Source organism: Pistacia vera, unplaced genomic scaffold (genome assembly GCF_008641045.1).
Source record: "Pistacia vera cultivar Batoury unplaced genomic scaffold, PisVer_v2 Contig373, whole genome shotgun sequence".
Classification (NCBI taxonomy): Eukaryota; Viridiplantae; Streptophyta; class Magnoliopsida; order Sapindales; family Anacardiaceae; genus Pistacia; species Pistacia vera.
Window position 1 is genome coordinate 871,078 of NW_022196194.1, and position 15,765 is coordinate 886,842.

The following is a 15,765-nucleotide window of genomic DNA, read 5'->3' on the forward strand; positions in this document are numbered from 1 at the left end:
GGAAAATTAGACCTCTAACAGCTCATGTATTGAAACCTAGAAGAGATACTAAAGTATGAATGTTAGTTTGAGAAAATCTGACAAAAGTAGTTCCTTTCTCATTGGGAAGCCACTTTTTAATTTTGGCAATTGTAGGGAACCAAAATGTCTAGTGGATGCATCAAGTTAAATATTTGATTTTTGTGCTTAGATGTTCTTGAGGATTTTGTCTTCAAAAGGTCTTAGGCTTCAAATGCAAGCATGGAGGTTGAATTTTGATGGCTGACACTTGATGCATAATTATGAAGGGTTAGAACATCTTGAGACTAGTTGTAATGGACCAGTTGTTAATGGAGTAATCATATGGCTTCAGGGCTTTTGCTGCAGTCCTAAAACTTTTGTATCTATCATACTTTATTGCTGTGTTAATTTTTTGAAGGTTTGAAAGTTAACATTAATTTACAATACTTTATGACTTGAAGGAACTATGATCAACCTGATTCAGTGTGATATGACTGGACTTAACTCATTGGTCTATGAGACCAAAAAGTAAAAATAAATAGATGAACCATTATTTGTTAAGACTCAAATGGAAACTTTTTGCATTAGGTGTTTTTTAGATTGAATCAAGTTCCCAGAATCTATGGTTAGGATAAACTAATTCAAAGCAAACAATTCAAAACATTTGACTCTCTTTCACTTCTGTTTGCAGATGCAATTTCTTGAACTTCGCTAGAAATGTAACATGTCTAAAGTGTACGGAATATGTTCCTAAAAGTGTGTGGGAGTGACGTTGAAATGAAGGAAGGAGACTGGATCTGCTCTGAGTAAGTGTGCAATCATCTCTAGCTCCAATTTTTTTTTTTTAAATTGGAAACTGAAAATTTGTTTGAAAGAAGTATAAAAGAGATGCAAAATTGGACCAGTTGTCCACAAATAAATAAATAATAAATCCCTTGGGGACAGAAACTATAAAAATTGAATGTTGCTCACTGCTCCATCTCCATTGGGTTTTAGGTCTCAGTGGTTTTTGTGTTCAAAAGATAATTTATTCACCTTGCTGTCGTTGAATATTTTATTTATCTATCTATTTTTTATGAGAAACAAAAATTATTCGTTCAATATATCCCTGCATTTCATGTTTGGTTATGTTGGTGAAAACTATCTGGTTAATTCTTTTAAATTGTGCTCAAAAGCAGTTATAATGCTGGCCCTTCACCTCCTCTCCTAAATAGTGCTGACATGATATTATAAATCACTGTTCCGATTTTATGTTATACTTTTAGTATGTGGTAATACACTTGATGCTCTGTAGGTGGTGTATTATCTCGGATGTGATGATGTTCTCAATCCAACAAATTTGGACAAGCAACCCCTGACGACCCCCTTTTTTATATGTTATAATTAAGTTATTGCATACCAACTTGTCACTCTTTTCCTGTCCTTTGACTGGTGCACTTTGTATTGCAGATGCAATTTCATGAATTTTTCTAGAAATACGCGATGTCCAAGTGCAAAGCAGGGGGTCCAAAGGGGCTTGCTGTGGACGAGTTCGAAGTGAGGAAAGATGATTGGAACTGCCCTGTAAGTGTTTGGTAGATCTTTTCAATAACAAGCTATCCTTCTACAAATATTTGCTCAAGCTTCTGCATTATCATTTTGGCATGGGAGCTGCATTATTGTCATTAATGTTCTCAATTGTAACCTGGCTGCGTCAAGGACCAAAAATATAATCTAGCGCTTGACTTTCATTCTGATGTTTAGTCTATCTCTAGGATTGGTGACTTTAGCATGAGCTTTTAGGTTCCTTATTATTGCATTATATGTTCATCTGTAAATTTGATCTACTTCAGCAATTGGCATCTATGTGCTTGCAGGTGCCTTTTCGTGAACTTTGCCGCAATAAAAATTGTTTGCGTTGCCGTGAGCAACGGCCTAAGAGACTGCTAAACTATGGAGAGTGGGAATGTCCCTCGTGAGTGGAGTCTCTCCAATCTCTCACAGTTGAGGTTCGTCTCAAGGTTTAGCAGTAAGTTTTACTAACACAGTTGCATTCTGTTTCAATAGGTGTGATTACTTAAATTAGCAGGAATGAAGTCTGCCGAAAGTGTAAGTCTGGGCGCCCTAAAGAAGATGCAACAGCGTATGAAGAGCAGGTGTGGAGGAGACCTTACTAAAGGATGCATCTGCGAACGCCCGTTAATCACACATGTAGACGATTAGGTGGCTGTCACTGCATGATATATTACCGAACTCATGTTACATGGGACTTAATATCCCCCATGGCTAGTATTCTACAAAAAAGATTGGTATGGTTGAGTCTTCCTATTACCTGTTCCAAAAGCTATGCTATGGCTGTTACCAGGGCTACCGTTACCCAATATTGTAGTAGATTCCAGATTTTGGCTGCCAACAATTAGTGATGCATAGAATAGAAATGGTATTCCATTATTTTCATACATAATCGTTTACATAAAATGGAGGAATGATCTATTGTTTTTGTCTACAATCTTTAGGACTAATATTTGTATGAAATTTTGTGGTTTGTTGCTAGTAAGGATGAGAAATGTGTTCTCCTTTACCTTCACATGTACTTAAAATTCATGGCAATTCCAACTAGGAAAGGCTACATGTTGTCAAGAAAATAGAAAGCAAAAGGGGTTTGAGATTGATTTTTGTGGGATTTGAAAATAGAGATTGGTTTCTCTCTTTACATTGATACAATGTGAACGTTTGATGACAATCGAATCCATATAATATGTGGAAATGCACAAACTTCAATCAAATTCGGATTTCACCCGAAACTATTTTATTTCTTGATGTGACCTAGGTTGGCTAAAATTTTTTTTTTTTGTTTTTTGTTTTTTGTTTTTGGGATAATTGGGGTTTCTGGCCCATCACTAACAAGAGAGAGGTGGGTAAGGACTGGGCCCAATCGGTCTTGGGTTGGGCCCAATGGGTCCAGTCTCAATTAGGATCGAGCCTAATCGGTTTTAGGATTGGTCTTAGGCCCATGAAATTTGTTAGGGCCCGAATCGATCCCTAGGATAGTCAGTCCTATGGGCCTAGAAAATTTTAATACCCCCTAATACGTAAAATTTGTATAGCCTTTATATTTATTATCTATTTGTATAAAATAGGGGTGTTTTAGATTTATTAGGGGTTTAAAAAAATTAGGCAGGAGGGTTGTAGGACAAGTTAGGATCGATCCTAAGCCTGGCCTTGCAGGAGGGACCGAACTTGGGCCTGAGCCCTCTTCAATGGCCCTGGTCCGGTTTTGGGATTGAACCTTATAGGTCGGTTCTCACAAGGATTGGTCTTAGGCTTGGTTTTGGGTCCAGGCCCAAATTCCCATCTCTAATACAGATGAATGGCCATTTACATAAGTCCAAATATGACAAAATCATCATTTGTTGGACAAAATCTCTGAATAGTGTCAAAATGATTAAATATTAAACCGCAACCAAATGATTTAAACCAAGTCGGTTCAAATTTTCTAACCCTAATTATAAACTTTAATTATATTTATTATTTTAGTTTGATACAAATTATAATAGGTTTTACTCTTTAAATGTATTTTCAATTTTCAAACGTGTGTCTCACTTACCAACAGGTCAATACAACTTAAAAATGTATAAATAAGGAGTTCCTATACCAAACGAACTTCACACGCTTGAATAGTTGAATTCCAAGCTGAACCGACCGGTCCGGTAACATTGTTCTCCTTCTAGTTAGTTCCCATTCTAAAAGCCTCCTTAAACCCCATTACTAAAAAATTCTCAAAACGACGTTAAATTCTTTGAATTTTCAAATCTAGATATCTAAAGATCTTTCCCGTTCTTTCTTTAGCTTGAGAATGGCGGCGATCCGTAGAGCTCCCTCTTACTTCGTTTTTGCTTTCCAGAGCCCTCGCTTCTACTACCACTTCTGCCTCGGTGGCCACCACCATCCACCGGCGCTTTCTCTCAGGCGGCGGCATCAGTGGCAATTGCGGTTCGTACGGCCGCCGCTCCTGGAGCCGTCTCTTCGGCTTCGCCGGAGCGCTCGCTGCAGTCGCGTCGCTGTCGTTTCAAGAGGTCTATGCTAAGGAACAGCCGCCGGCTGATTTGGTTCCTAAGGATGTTGTTCTTTATCAGTTTGTTTCGTTTTTTGCTTTGTAATTCGTTGCTTTTATTCTGTTATTTGATTATCTGCTACTTGAATCAACTTTTGAATCTTACATTTTTGGTTACTTTTTTGAGCATCTGTTGCTTACATTTTGCCTTGTACTGGGCTTGCATCAAGAAACTTAAGTGAAAAGGGTATTGGTGTGTGATATAATAAGAAGGCTTAGAGATTGAATGATATTTGAATTGGGGAGCTTGAAATACTATACAATGGCAGAATTTGTAGAGGTGGATTGCTGATTTTGAGGTACATTTGATTGAATAACTGATGGTTAGTAAGTAGGATTATATTGACAGAGTCACAGAGAGTCTTTGAAAAGGGATCAGTTTAAGGTTTGGTTCGTAAAGGTTGATGCCTTGTCTGTTTTTGAGTTCATTGATAGGTTCAGATAATATTGGACCTCCTGGAAAAACAAATTTTCAAGGTGAACTCATATTTATCAAATGACATATTTAAATTGAAAAAAAAAAAAAAAAATGCTATCTAAGTCTAAAATTGGTTACAATTTGACTTTCACATGTTCAGCTTATAAAAAATTTAGGTTGTAAACAACTGTGCTGATGCATTTAAGCTCACATATTGTAAATTTGTTTGTAATTATTTGAGCTTAGACTTTTGGAGATTTGTAAAGAAAATTAATTCGTTATAACATTATTATGATATTACATATTTGAGATTTCCATTTACTTTGTAATATATTAATTTATGCCTTCATGGTGTTAGATGGGTTGATAATCACTTGGTGCATGTCTTATCCTACCATAATACTTCTGAGGCGCTTGAGTCCTTGATATATAACAAGCAATGGTAAGATTATTTTGAGAACGTATTCTATGTATTTGAGAACATGTACGATTAAATTTTCCTTTGAACCTCAGTAATGGGCAAAAAGCATTCTTCAATGTATTTCCATCCGAAATCTCTTCACAAATCTTTTATCAAATTATTATTATTGTAATAGTCATCAACTTATATTAGATATCAACTAATTCTTCAGTTTTTTTTTTTTTTTGGGGGGTGGGATAATTTTTTTATTTGGATTATGGTGTACTTATTCTGGGTTTTGAACTTCTTTGATGTAGTTGGTTTTTTTTAATCATATTTTGTAATTGCAGGTAATTTTGGCTTACAGAAAAAATTACTGTGAAATAAATACTACAAAGCAACGCGAGTACGTATGTCGTATCAACAAATATCTATCTTTTTTGCACAAATAAATTGTTTTCAAGAAGAAACAGATCTTACACATCAATTGTGTGATATTTGAATAAACTATGTGCACTAACTATTTTATACTAATTCAAGTACTAAAATTTAAAATTTAAAATTCCTCAAAAGAAAAAAAAAATTAATTTTCGGCGTTAATACTTGAATTAGTACAAATGGTTAATACATATAACATACTGTGATATTTATAGTTTTTAAATCTTTTTTTTCTCTTGTAACACAATGAAATCATCAAAACTCAACAAACTCAAGTGAAGCCAGCATCAACCAAGCAAGAATATGACCTAATATCAATTAATATACTTGCATTATCTTTTCAACAGCTAAAATTGACAGGAGATGGAGACCTAAAACAACCAAGCAGGTAACCGTAAGAAAAATTATTGTTTAGAATTAGGGAAAAAAAAAAAAAAAACTTTAGAAAAATCATTAAAACGTAAATAAATCAAATCAACTGGCTCAACACGTACACTTCTATACCAAACAATTAGTGGCAGCCGTAAGTCTGGCCTTTTTGTCATCATAGCCAGCCAAAAACATCCAGAATAACGCCGATTAAGCTAACATTTTTGATTTATACAAAGACGGCATCGTTTAGCTTCAGAATCCTAGAGTCGTCTCTATCGTCCATCTCTTTCTGCGTCTATTAAAAAACGGGTTTGGCGAGAGGTTTGGGGGGAACAATAAAGGAGACGTTTGGGCTTGGGTTAAATAAAAGAGCATTCGAAATTTTGAATTAAAAATACAAACGGAAGAATCCACAGGCCCTCAGGTTATCAAAATCACAATGCGCCCCTTCAGGTTTTTGAAATATATTTTATTACTATTTATTGTGATTCCAAAATAATTTTAAACTACAAAAATAGGATTTAGAAATTATAACAATAATAAACTTTGAATATTCATAAACAAATATGTTGGTGTCAAAATCTCACATGATTATGAGACGAGGGTCTTAGTGCTTATATAGTACAAAAACACACTAACCACTCAAAGGTGCATTTTTAAGACAAAATTGTGCTGCCCTTAAAACCCAAAGCGGATAATACCTTTACGAACCTCCTACCATGTATTTGGAGCTAGCATATATCAACAAAATATATGGAGGAAAATAAGATCCAAATACATTTGGGAACAAGTTTTTTGTCGGTCCGCCCAATACACTCACAATATCCAAACATTCACGAGACTAAGTTGTCCTTAAGGACATGTTTGACACACGACACAGCATAGCATTAAAACATTGAATAGCACTAAATAATGCAATCATGTGGTTAGTGACAAAATTGTATAGAATTAATTAATACAAATCTAAAATAAAGCAATATACTCCATTAAATAATGCTAAGTAAAACAATTGCATTAGTTGTAAGTTACTTAACATTAATTTAAAAAAAAAAAATTGTCAATTAATTTAATTATGTATAAATTTAAATATATACTAATTGATCAAAATATGGTCGATGTTTGTCAATGGTCTTGACTACTGTTTGACTGACATTAACTACTAACCCGTTCAATTTTTAACTTTTTAGTTAAATGATAATTGAAAATATATGGTTTTTAAATAATAAATTTTTATTAGAAAAAATATATACAATGTAATTCATACACCAAATATAGGACAGTATAAAAATATAAAATGCAAGTTTCACTACACATCATACAATATTTAGCATGACATATATAATACAATGTAATTTATGTTATGCTATGCAATTTACCTAATACTATGCTATGTTGCATACAAAACTAATTTAAGACAATTCCACGACACAATAATAAGTAATCATTTATTAACATGGTCTTGATATGCTTTAAATAATAGTTATTCTTATTATATTTAATTTTCTTTTTCTATTACAATTAATCTAAATAATGAATTACTAATCTCAAGATCAAATTTTTGCCCTTAAAAACTAAGATCACGACAAGTTCAAAAGCAACTAATACCAAAAGAATGTTGGTGACATACTTAAAAGTTAACAATGTTACCGTTAGAGAGACGAGAAAAAATTGAAGGGGTGAAAGGTTAAGTTTCTGAACAAAGGGGTGTAATAAAAGAATCAAGATTTACTTCAGATTTAATTTTTTTGCTTAAACCCTAGATAAAACCCAGCTCCATCGTCTTCAAAAGTCTCAGGTGCCCACATAAGCTTCAGAGGTTAGCTTCTTCTTCTACACTCGCCAAAACAATGTCAGCGACGAGGTTATTCCTCTTACAACCTTCTCACGTCGAACCCTACATAAATCTCTCTCTATCCTCCACGTATCCTCGCCCAACGTTTCAATTTCTCCTCGTCCGGTTTCGCCGCTACAGTTCTCCGTGGCGGTGGATGCTGTCACGGGATGTAACACAGATTTCGCCAAGTGGAGTGAGACAGCCCCATCCATTGCTTCCAAGGCCTGCTTCAAAACCAGCTTCAAACCCTGTCCAGCAAAAGAAACAAGTCAATTTGTTAAGGATGAACTATTACAGGATGTTGAAATGAAAAGAGGCGATTGGATGTGTCTCAAGTAAGTCACATTGAAAATTTATTATTCTCTTCTTCAAGTTGAATCTCTATCTTGCTAATGATTTTTATGGCGAAAAAACATCTTCCTAGAATTGATATGAATCTGACAGTTTTAGAGGGAAAATTAGACCTCTAACAGCTCATGTATTGAAACCTAGAAGAGATACTAAAGTATGAATGTTAGTTTGAGAATCTGACAAAAGTATTTGCCTTCGTATTGGAAAGCCACTTTTTGATTTGGCAATTGTAGGGAACCAAAAAGGCTAGGGGATGCATCAAGTTAAATATTGATTTTTGTGCTTAGATGTTCTTGAGGATTTTGTTTTTCAAAGGTTTTAGGCTTCCAAGTGCAAGCATGGAGGTTGAATTTTGATGGCTGACACTTGATGCATAATTATGAAGGGTTAGAACATCTTGAGATAGTTGTTAATGGACCAGTTGTTAATGGATATCATATGGCTTCAGGGCTTTTGCTGCAGTCCAACACTTTTATATCTATCAACTATTGCTGTGTTATTTTTTAAGGTTTGAAAGTTAACATTAATTTACAATACTTTATGACTTGAAGGAACTATTGATCAACCTAATTCAGTGTGATATGACTGGACTTTAACTCATTGGTCTATGAGACCAAAAAGTAAAAATAAATAGAATGAACCATTTATTTGTAAGACTCAAATGGAAACTTTTGCTAGGTGTTTTTAGATTGAATCAAGTTCCCAGAATCTATGGTTAAGGATAAACTAATTCAAAGCAAACAATTCAAAAAATTTGACTCTCTTTCACTCTGTTTGCAGATGCAATTCTAAACTTCGCTAGAAATTTAATATGTCTAAAGTGTAAGGAAGATGGTCCTAAAAGATTCGTGGTGGTGACATTGAAACGAAGGATGGAGACTGGATCTGCTCTGAGTGAGTGTGCAATCATCTCTAGCTCCATATTTTTTTTTAAATTGGAAACTGAAAATTGTTCGAAAGAAGTAAAATGAGATGCAAAATTGGACCAGTTGTCCACAAATAAATAAATAAATAAATCCCTTGGGGGACAGAAACTATAAATATTGAATGTTGCTCACTGCTCCATCTCACTTGGGTTTTAGGTCTCAGTAGTTTTTGTGTTCAAAAGATAATTTTATTCACCTGCTGTGTTGAATATATTATTTATCTATCTATTTTTTTATGAGAAACAAAAATTATTCGTTCAAATATCCCTGCATTTCATGTGCCATTGAGTTGTAGGGGGTCATTTGGTTATGTTGGTGAAACTTATCTGGTTAATTCTTTTAAATTGTGCTCAAAAGCAGTTATAATGCTGGCCCTTCACCTCCTCTCCTAATAGTGCTGACATGATATTATAAATCACTGTTCCGATTTTATGCTTATTCTTTTAGTATGTGGTAATACACTTGATGCTCTGTAGGTGCGGGTTTTATCTCGGATGTGATGATGCTCTCAATCCAACAAATTATGGACAAGCAACCCTGACGACCCCCTTTTTATATGTTATAATTAAGTTATTGCATACCAACTTGTCACTCTTTTTCTGTCCTTTCAATGGTGCACTTTGTATTGCAGATGCAATTTTGCATTTTTCTAGAAGTATGCGATGCCTAAAGTGCAGAGCATGGGGTCCAAAGGGCTTGCTTGGGACAGGGTAGAAGTGAAGAAAGGAGATTGGAACTGCCCTCAGTAAGTGTTGGTAGTTTTTCAATAACAAGCTATCCTTCTACAAATATTTGCGCAAGCTTTGTATTATTATTTTGGCATGGGAGCTACATTATTGTCCTTTGGCATGGAGCTTCTACAAATATCCTTATTGTTAATTCTTTTAAATTGTGCTCAAAAGCAGTTGTAATGCTGGCCCTTCAACTCCCTCCTAAATAGTGCTGACACGATATTATAAATCACTGTTCGATTTTATGCTTATACTTTTAGTATGTGGTATACACTTATGCTCTGTAGGTGCGTGTATTATCTCGGATGTGATGATGTTCTCAATCCAACAAATTATGGACAAGCAACCCCTGACGACCTCCTTTTTTATATGTTATAATTAAGTCATTGCATACCAAACTTGTCACTCTTTCCTGTCCTTTCACTGGTGCATTGATTGCAGATGCAATTTCATGAATTTTTCTAGAAATACGCGATGCCTAAAGTGCAAAGCATGGGGTCCAAAGAGGCTTGCTGTGGACGAGGTAGAAGTGAGGAAAGGAGAGTGGAACTGCCCTCAGTAAGTGTTTGTTGTTCTTTTCAATAACAAGTATCCTTTACAAATATTTGCTCAAGCTTCGTATTATCATTTTGGCATGGGAGCTACATTATTGTCAATTATGTTCTCAATTGTAACCTGGCTGTCGTCAAGGACCAAAAATATAATCTAGCATTGACTTTCATTCTAATGTTTAGTCTATCTGTAGGATTGGTGACTTTGGCATGAGCTTTTAGGGTTCCTTATTATTGCATTATATGTTCATCTGTAAATTTGATCACTCTCAGCAATTGGCATCTATGTGCTTGCAGGTGCTTTTTCATGAACTTTGCTCGCAATAAAAAATGTTTGCGTTGCGTGAGCAACGGCCTAATAGACGCTATACATGGAGAGTGGGACTGTCCATCGTGAGTCTCTACCAATTTCTCATGGCTGAGGTTTCGTCTCAAGGTTTAGCAGTAAGTTTTACTAACACAGTTTGCATTCTGTTTCAATAGGTGTGATTTCTTAAATTATAGCAAGAATGAAGTCGCCTAAAGTGTAAGTCGGGGCGCCTAAAGAAGATGCAACAGAGTATGAAGAGCAGGTATGGAGGAGACCTTACTAAAAGATGCATCTGCAAATGCTCATTAATCACACATGTACGATTAGGTGGCTGTCACGCATTACATAATTACGAACTCATGTTACATGGGATCAATTAATCGCCCATGGCTAGTATTCTACAAAAAGATTGGTATGGTTGAGTCTTCCTACTACCTGTTCCAAAAGCTTTGCCATGGCTATACGAGGGCTACCGTTACCCAATATTGTAGTAGATTCCAGATTTGGTGGCTGCTAATAATTATGATGTATAGAATAGAATTGTATTCATTATTGTCATAACATTATCGTTTACATAAAATGAAGGAATGATCTATTGTTTGTCTACAATCTTGGACTAAATTTGTATGAAATTTGTGGTTTGTTGCTAGTAAGGATGAGAAATGTGTTCTCCTTTACCTTCACATGTACTTAAATTCATGGCAATTCCAACTAGAAAAGGCTACATTTTGTCAAGAAAATGGAAAGCAAATGGGTTTGAGATTGAATTTTGTGGGATTTGAAAAATAGAGATTTGGTTCTCTCTTTCATTGATACAATGTTGAACGTTTGATGACAATAGGATGGATATAATATGTGAAAATGCACAAACTTCAATAAATTCGATTTCACCCGGAACTACTTATATTTTTGATTTGGCTTAGGTTGGCTAAAATTTTTTTTAATTTTTTGGGATAATTGGGATGTTGGACCAGTTATAATTTTACTTGCTTTTAAATAATTGTGAGGTTTATTTAACACCCTACAAGATGAATGAGTCAAATAGTTGTAAATGTGATAAATAATATTTTGACGAACTCTAATGGAGGATCTTTGGATAATTTATTCAAATGGTTATAATCTTACTATCTGACAACAACCTAAGTCAGTTCAAATTTCTGAACCTAATATAACTTTAATTAAATGTTTATTTTAGGTTAATACAAATTATAATAATTTAATACCTTTTAAATAATATTTTAAATTTATATTTTCAATGGCGAATAAAAAAGGAGGTCCTGTACCATACCGAACCTTGCACACGCTTGGATAAATGGATTCCAAGCTGAACCGGCCGGTCCGGTTACATTGTTCTCCATTCTAGTTGGTTCCCACTCTAAAAGCCTCCTAAACCCGGTAATAAAAAAAATCTCAGAACGACATAAATTCTTTGAATTGACAATCTAGATATTAAAGATCTTTCCCGTTCTTTCTTTAGCTTGAAAAAGCGGCGATCCGTAGCCTCCACTCTTACTTCGTTTTTGCTTTCCAGAGCCCTCGCTTCTACTACCACTTCTCTCGGAGGCCCACACCGGCCACCGTCGCTTTCTCTCAAGCGGCGGCATCAGTGCCAATTGCGGTTCGTACGGCCGCCGCTCGTGGAGCCGTCTCTCTCGGCTTCGCCGGAGCGCTCGCTGCAGGGGCGTCGCTGTCGGTTCAAGAGGTCTATGCTAAGGAACCGCCGCCGGCTGATTGGTTCCTAAGGATGTTGTTCTTTACAGTATGAGGCTTGCCCTTTTGCAAACAAGTTAAAGGTTTGTTTCTTTGCTTTGTAATTCGTTGCTTTTATTCTGTTATTTGATTATTGCTACTTCAATCAACTTTTGAATTTTATCATTGCAAAAGAATTGAAAAGTTAGTTTGAGTTTGTTTAGTTGTGCTGCTGAAGAGTATAAGAAGAGCATTAACAAAGTTTTTGTTGTTACTGTTTTATAAGGTTGAAGTTTGGCAGGAAGTTACTGGTTCTGCACTCTGAAATATCTTTAGTATGACCGCAGTTTCAAATCGTCAGTGCGTCCATCTAATAAAATCCACTATCAAAACATTTTTTTTTTAATTTTAAAATTATGAATTGGCGGTGGGTAGGTGGAGAGAAGAGAAAATAAATGGATGGGTGATGGGATGGTATTGGATTGGTATGAGTGAAATAGTGGTATGCTGGGTACCGAAGATTTTTTTCTTGAATGATTAGTTTCTTTTATTTTCATGCATTTCCTCATTAAGAAAACTTTAGTTTGTGAGTTTAAGATGATTATGTGGTTTACTAGTGAATTGTGTACTTATCAGGCATCATTGACTGTTTAATTCATGAAGATTTATTGAAAATTTATAATAGCTGGTATGACTTCTATTTGATTGTTTAATTTCTTGCGATGTAAGGCCTCTGATAAAAGTTCTTATCCAGCTGTTACTTTTTTATTCTTGTTTTGCTATTCGCTATAGTCGTACAATGCATACATTTTTTTTTTTGGCTATCTCAGCTTTCCTGGACTATTATGATATACCATATAAGTTGTGGAAGTCCCACTTAGTAAGAAGAGATCCAGTGGTCCGATTTAAAAAGGTACCCATACGATGGTGGATGGAGAACAGCTGGTTGACTCATCAGGTTTTCTATTTTTTATTAAAAAGGATTGTGTTAATTCTTGGTTTGAAATTTTGAATTAAATTGTATGAATCTCTGAAGCATTGTCCAAGCTACATTCCTTCTGATTTCATTAATGTTGCATGTGGTGTGTGCAGCTATTTGATAAGTTGGGGCACATGATAATTCCTGAGAAAATGGCCGTATCAGCTTCTGAAGATGATGAAGAGACAAAGTGGCGTCGGTATGGCATATATCCATAACAATGTCTACTTTTTTCAGCATCTGTTGCTACATTGTCCTTGTACTGGGCTTGCATTCAAGAAACTTAAGTGCATAGGGTATGGTGTGTGATATAATGAGAAGGGTTAGAGATTGAATGATATTTGAATTGGGGGAGCTGAAATACATACAAGGCAGAATTTGTAGAGGGGGATTGCTGATTTTGAGGTACATTTGATTGAATAACTGGTGGTTAGTAAGTAGGATTATATTAGACGAGAGTCTTTGAAAAGGGATCGGTTTAAGGTTGGTTGTAAAGGTTGATGCCTTGTCTGTTTTTGATGTTCTGTGATAGGTTTCAGATAATATTGGACCTCCTGGAAAACATATTTTCAAGTGAACTCATATTTATCCAAATGACATATTTAAATTGAAAAAAAAAAAAAATGCTATCTAAGTCTAAAAATGGTTACAATGTGACTTACATGTTCAGCTTATAAAACAATTTAGGTGTTGTAATACATTGTGCTGATGCATTTAAGCTCACATATTGTAAATTTGGTTTGTAATTATTTGAGCTTAGCTTTTGGAGATTTGTAAAGAAATGTAATTCAATTTATAACATTATTATGATATTACATATTTGAGATTTCTATTTACTTTGTAATATATTAATTATGCCTCATGGTGTTAGATGGGTTGATAATCATGGTGCATGTTTATCCCCAAATATATACGTAATACTTCTGAGGCGCTTGAGTCCTTTGACTATATAACAAGCAATGGTAAATTATTTCTGAGAATGTATTTGTAGACATTATACTATTAAATTTTCATTTGAACCTCAGTAATGGGCAAAAAGCTTCTTTAATTATTTCCATCCGAAATCTCTAAGCTCTTAATGATTTCCATCCGAAATCTCTTCAACAAATTTTGATCAAATTATTTTATTGGATTAGGTCATCAACTATATTTAGATGTCAACTAATTTCTTCAGGTTTTTTTTTTTTGGGATATTTTTTTATTTGGATTATGGTGTACTTATTCTGGGTTTTGAACTTCTTGATGGTGTGGTTTTTTTTTTTTTAATCATATTTTGTAATTGCAGGTAATTTTGGCTTCACAGAAAAATTACTGTGAAATATGCTGGAGCTGCAGCAATGTATTTGTGTCCAAGAAATTGAAAAAGAAGTATAACATTACTGATGAACGTGCTGCACTGTATGAAGCTGCAGAAACGCTGGGTGGATGCTCTAGATGGTGGGACTTTTTGGTATGTGCTTCGATATTGTTTTCTGTCATCAATTTTCAAGCGACATAGTTCAGTTAATTGGTTGATTATCATGTATTCACCACATATCATAATTTTTTAAAAACTTAAGCTAACTATGACAATTGTAGTTCACTTATCCTGAAATACCACTATTTAAGCCAAGCTATCACTTTAAATGGTAAATGTTTAGAACATTAATTTGTAACATATAAATATAAGTTTTATTATGCATGGCAAGAGCATTTTCTTTTTGTTGTTTCTGTTACCCACAGAAAGAGGGGAAAAGGTAAAAAAGAAAAAGAAAAAATGAAGCAAATGCCTTGAGGAGACTTGCAATGGCATAAACTCGCACATTCTTTGTAGTAGCCTTCACGACTACTAATGTATTTCGAGTTTCTTCTTATGACAGGAGGTTCGAAGCCTAATTTAGCTGACCTTGCTGTATTTGGAGTATTAAGACCAATTCGTCACCTAAGGTCTGGTAGAGACATGGTGGAGCACACTCGAATCGGAGATTGGTACACTAGAATGGAGAACGTTGTGGGAGAGTCTTCAAGAATTAAGGCCTAGACTGGATTTCCTTACCATTCTTTTTGGAGCATTTAGTTCATCGCTTTTGTCGCTAACTATATCTGTGCCTCTGCAAGAAGCGCAAACAGACATCATAAGTAACAATTTTTTATCCTTTCGTTTTGCCGATAAATGATTATAATTTATGCGTTATACTGCTATTGCACTTCATCGTTTCTAGACTAAAGTTTTGGTCATCATTAGTCGATTAAACGGAAGAACGATACACTTAAATGTGGATTGTATAATAATTTCAGCCAAGATTGTTGTTTTGGATCAATATTGTTTTACTTTGTATTATGGAAGCAGAGTTTCTGTGAAGCATTTAGTTACAGGGTAATTTGTAGTGAGATTCCGGAAGTTTGGAAAGATGGCGGTATACCGTATACGGTATAACGACATATTAGCTTTGAGTATAGGTAGGTCTTCTTATAATTATAAAATATTGGGTTTGATTAATACTTCCACAAACTTGAAGGGAAGTCTTTGCGGAGTACTCTTTTATTAATGTTCCAAATCTCTTACCACTTAAATAATACTCATGGATCCTTTGTTATGATATCTTCTAATAGAGAAAATAATCTAACAAAAATAAACACTTATAATCAAACATTTTCTTGGAATAAGAGTTTATAGAAATAAATCCCATTCAG

At 34.7% G+C, this 15,765-nt stretch overlaps 2 protein-coding genes, 1 non-coding gene and 1 pseudogene across 3 annotated transcripts in view; 2 read left to right on the forward strand and 2 right to left on the reverse strand.

Annotated features, from left to right (window-relative positions):
- LOC116140458 (protection of telomeres protein 1b-like) overlaps nt 1–15,765 on the reverse strand; it is a 93,795-nt gene that overhangs the window by 26,036 nt on the left and 51,994 nt on the right. The gene's annotated exons all lie outside the window — the stretch shown is intronic.
- LOC116140534 lies at nt 1,483–15,593 on the forward strand (annotated as a pseudogene).
- LOC116140554 lies at nt 5,828–5,902 on the reverse strand. The gene has a single exon (XR_004129643.1). It is a non-coding gene; the product is annotated as a small nucleolar RNA snoR113 (small nucleolar RNA).
- Nucleotides 7,698–15,765, forward strand: part of LOC116140460 (E3 SUMO-protein ligase RanBP2-like) — a 68,417-nt gene continuing 60,349 nt past the window's right edge. Inside the window, exon 1 of the mRNA XM_031426083.1 lies at nt 7,698–7,890. The gene's annotated coding sequence lies outside the window, so the exon portion shown is untranslated. The remainder of the gene's footprint in view (nt 7,891–15,765) is intronic.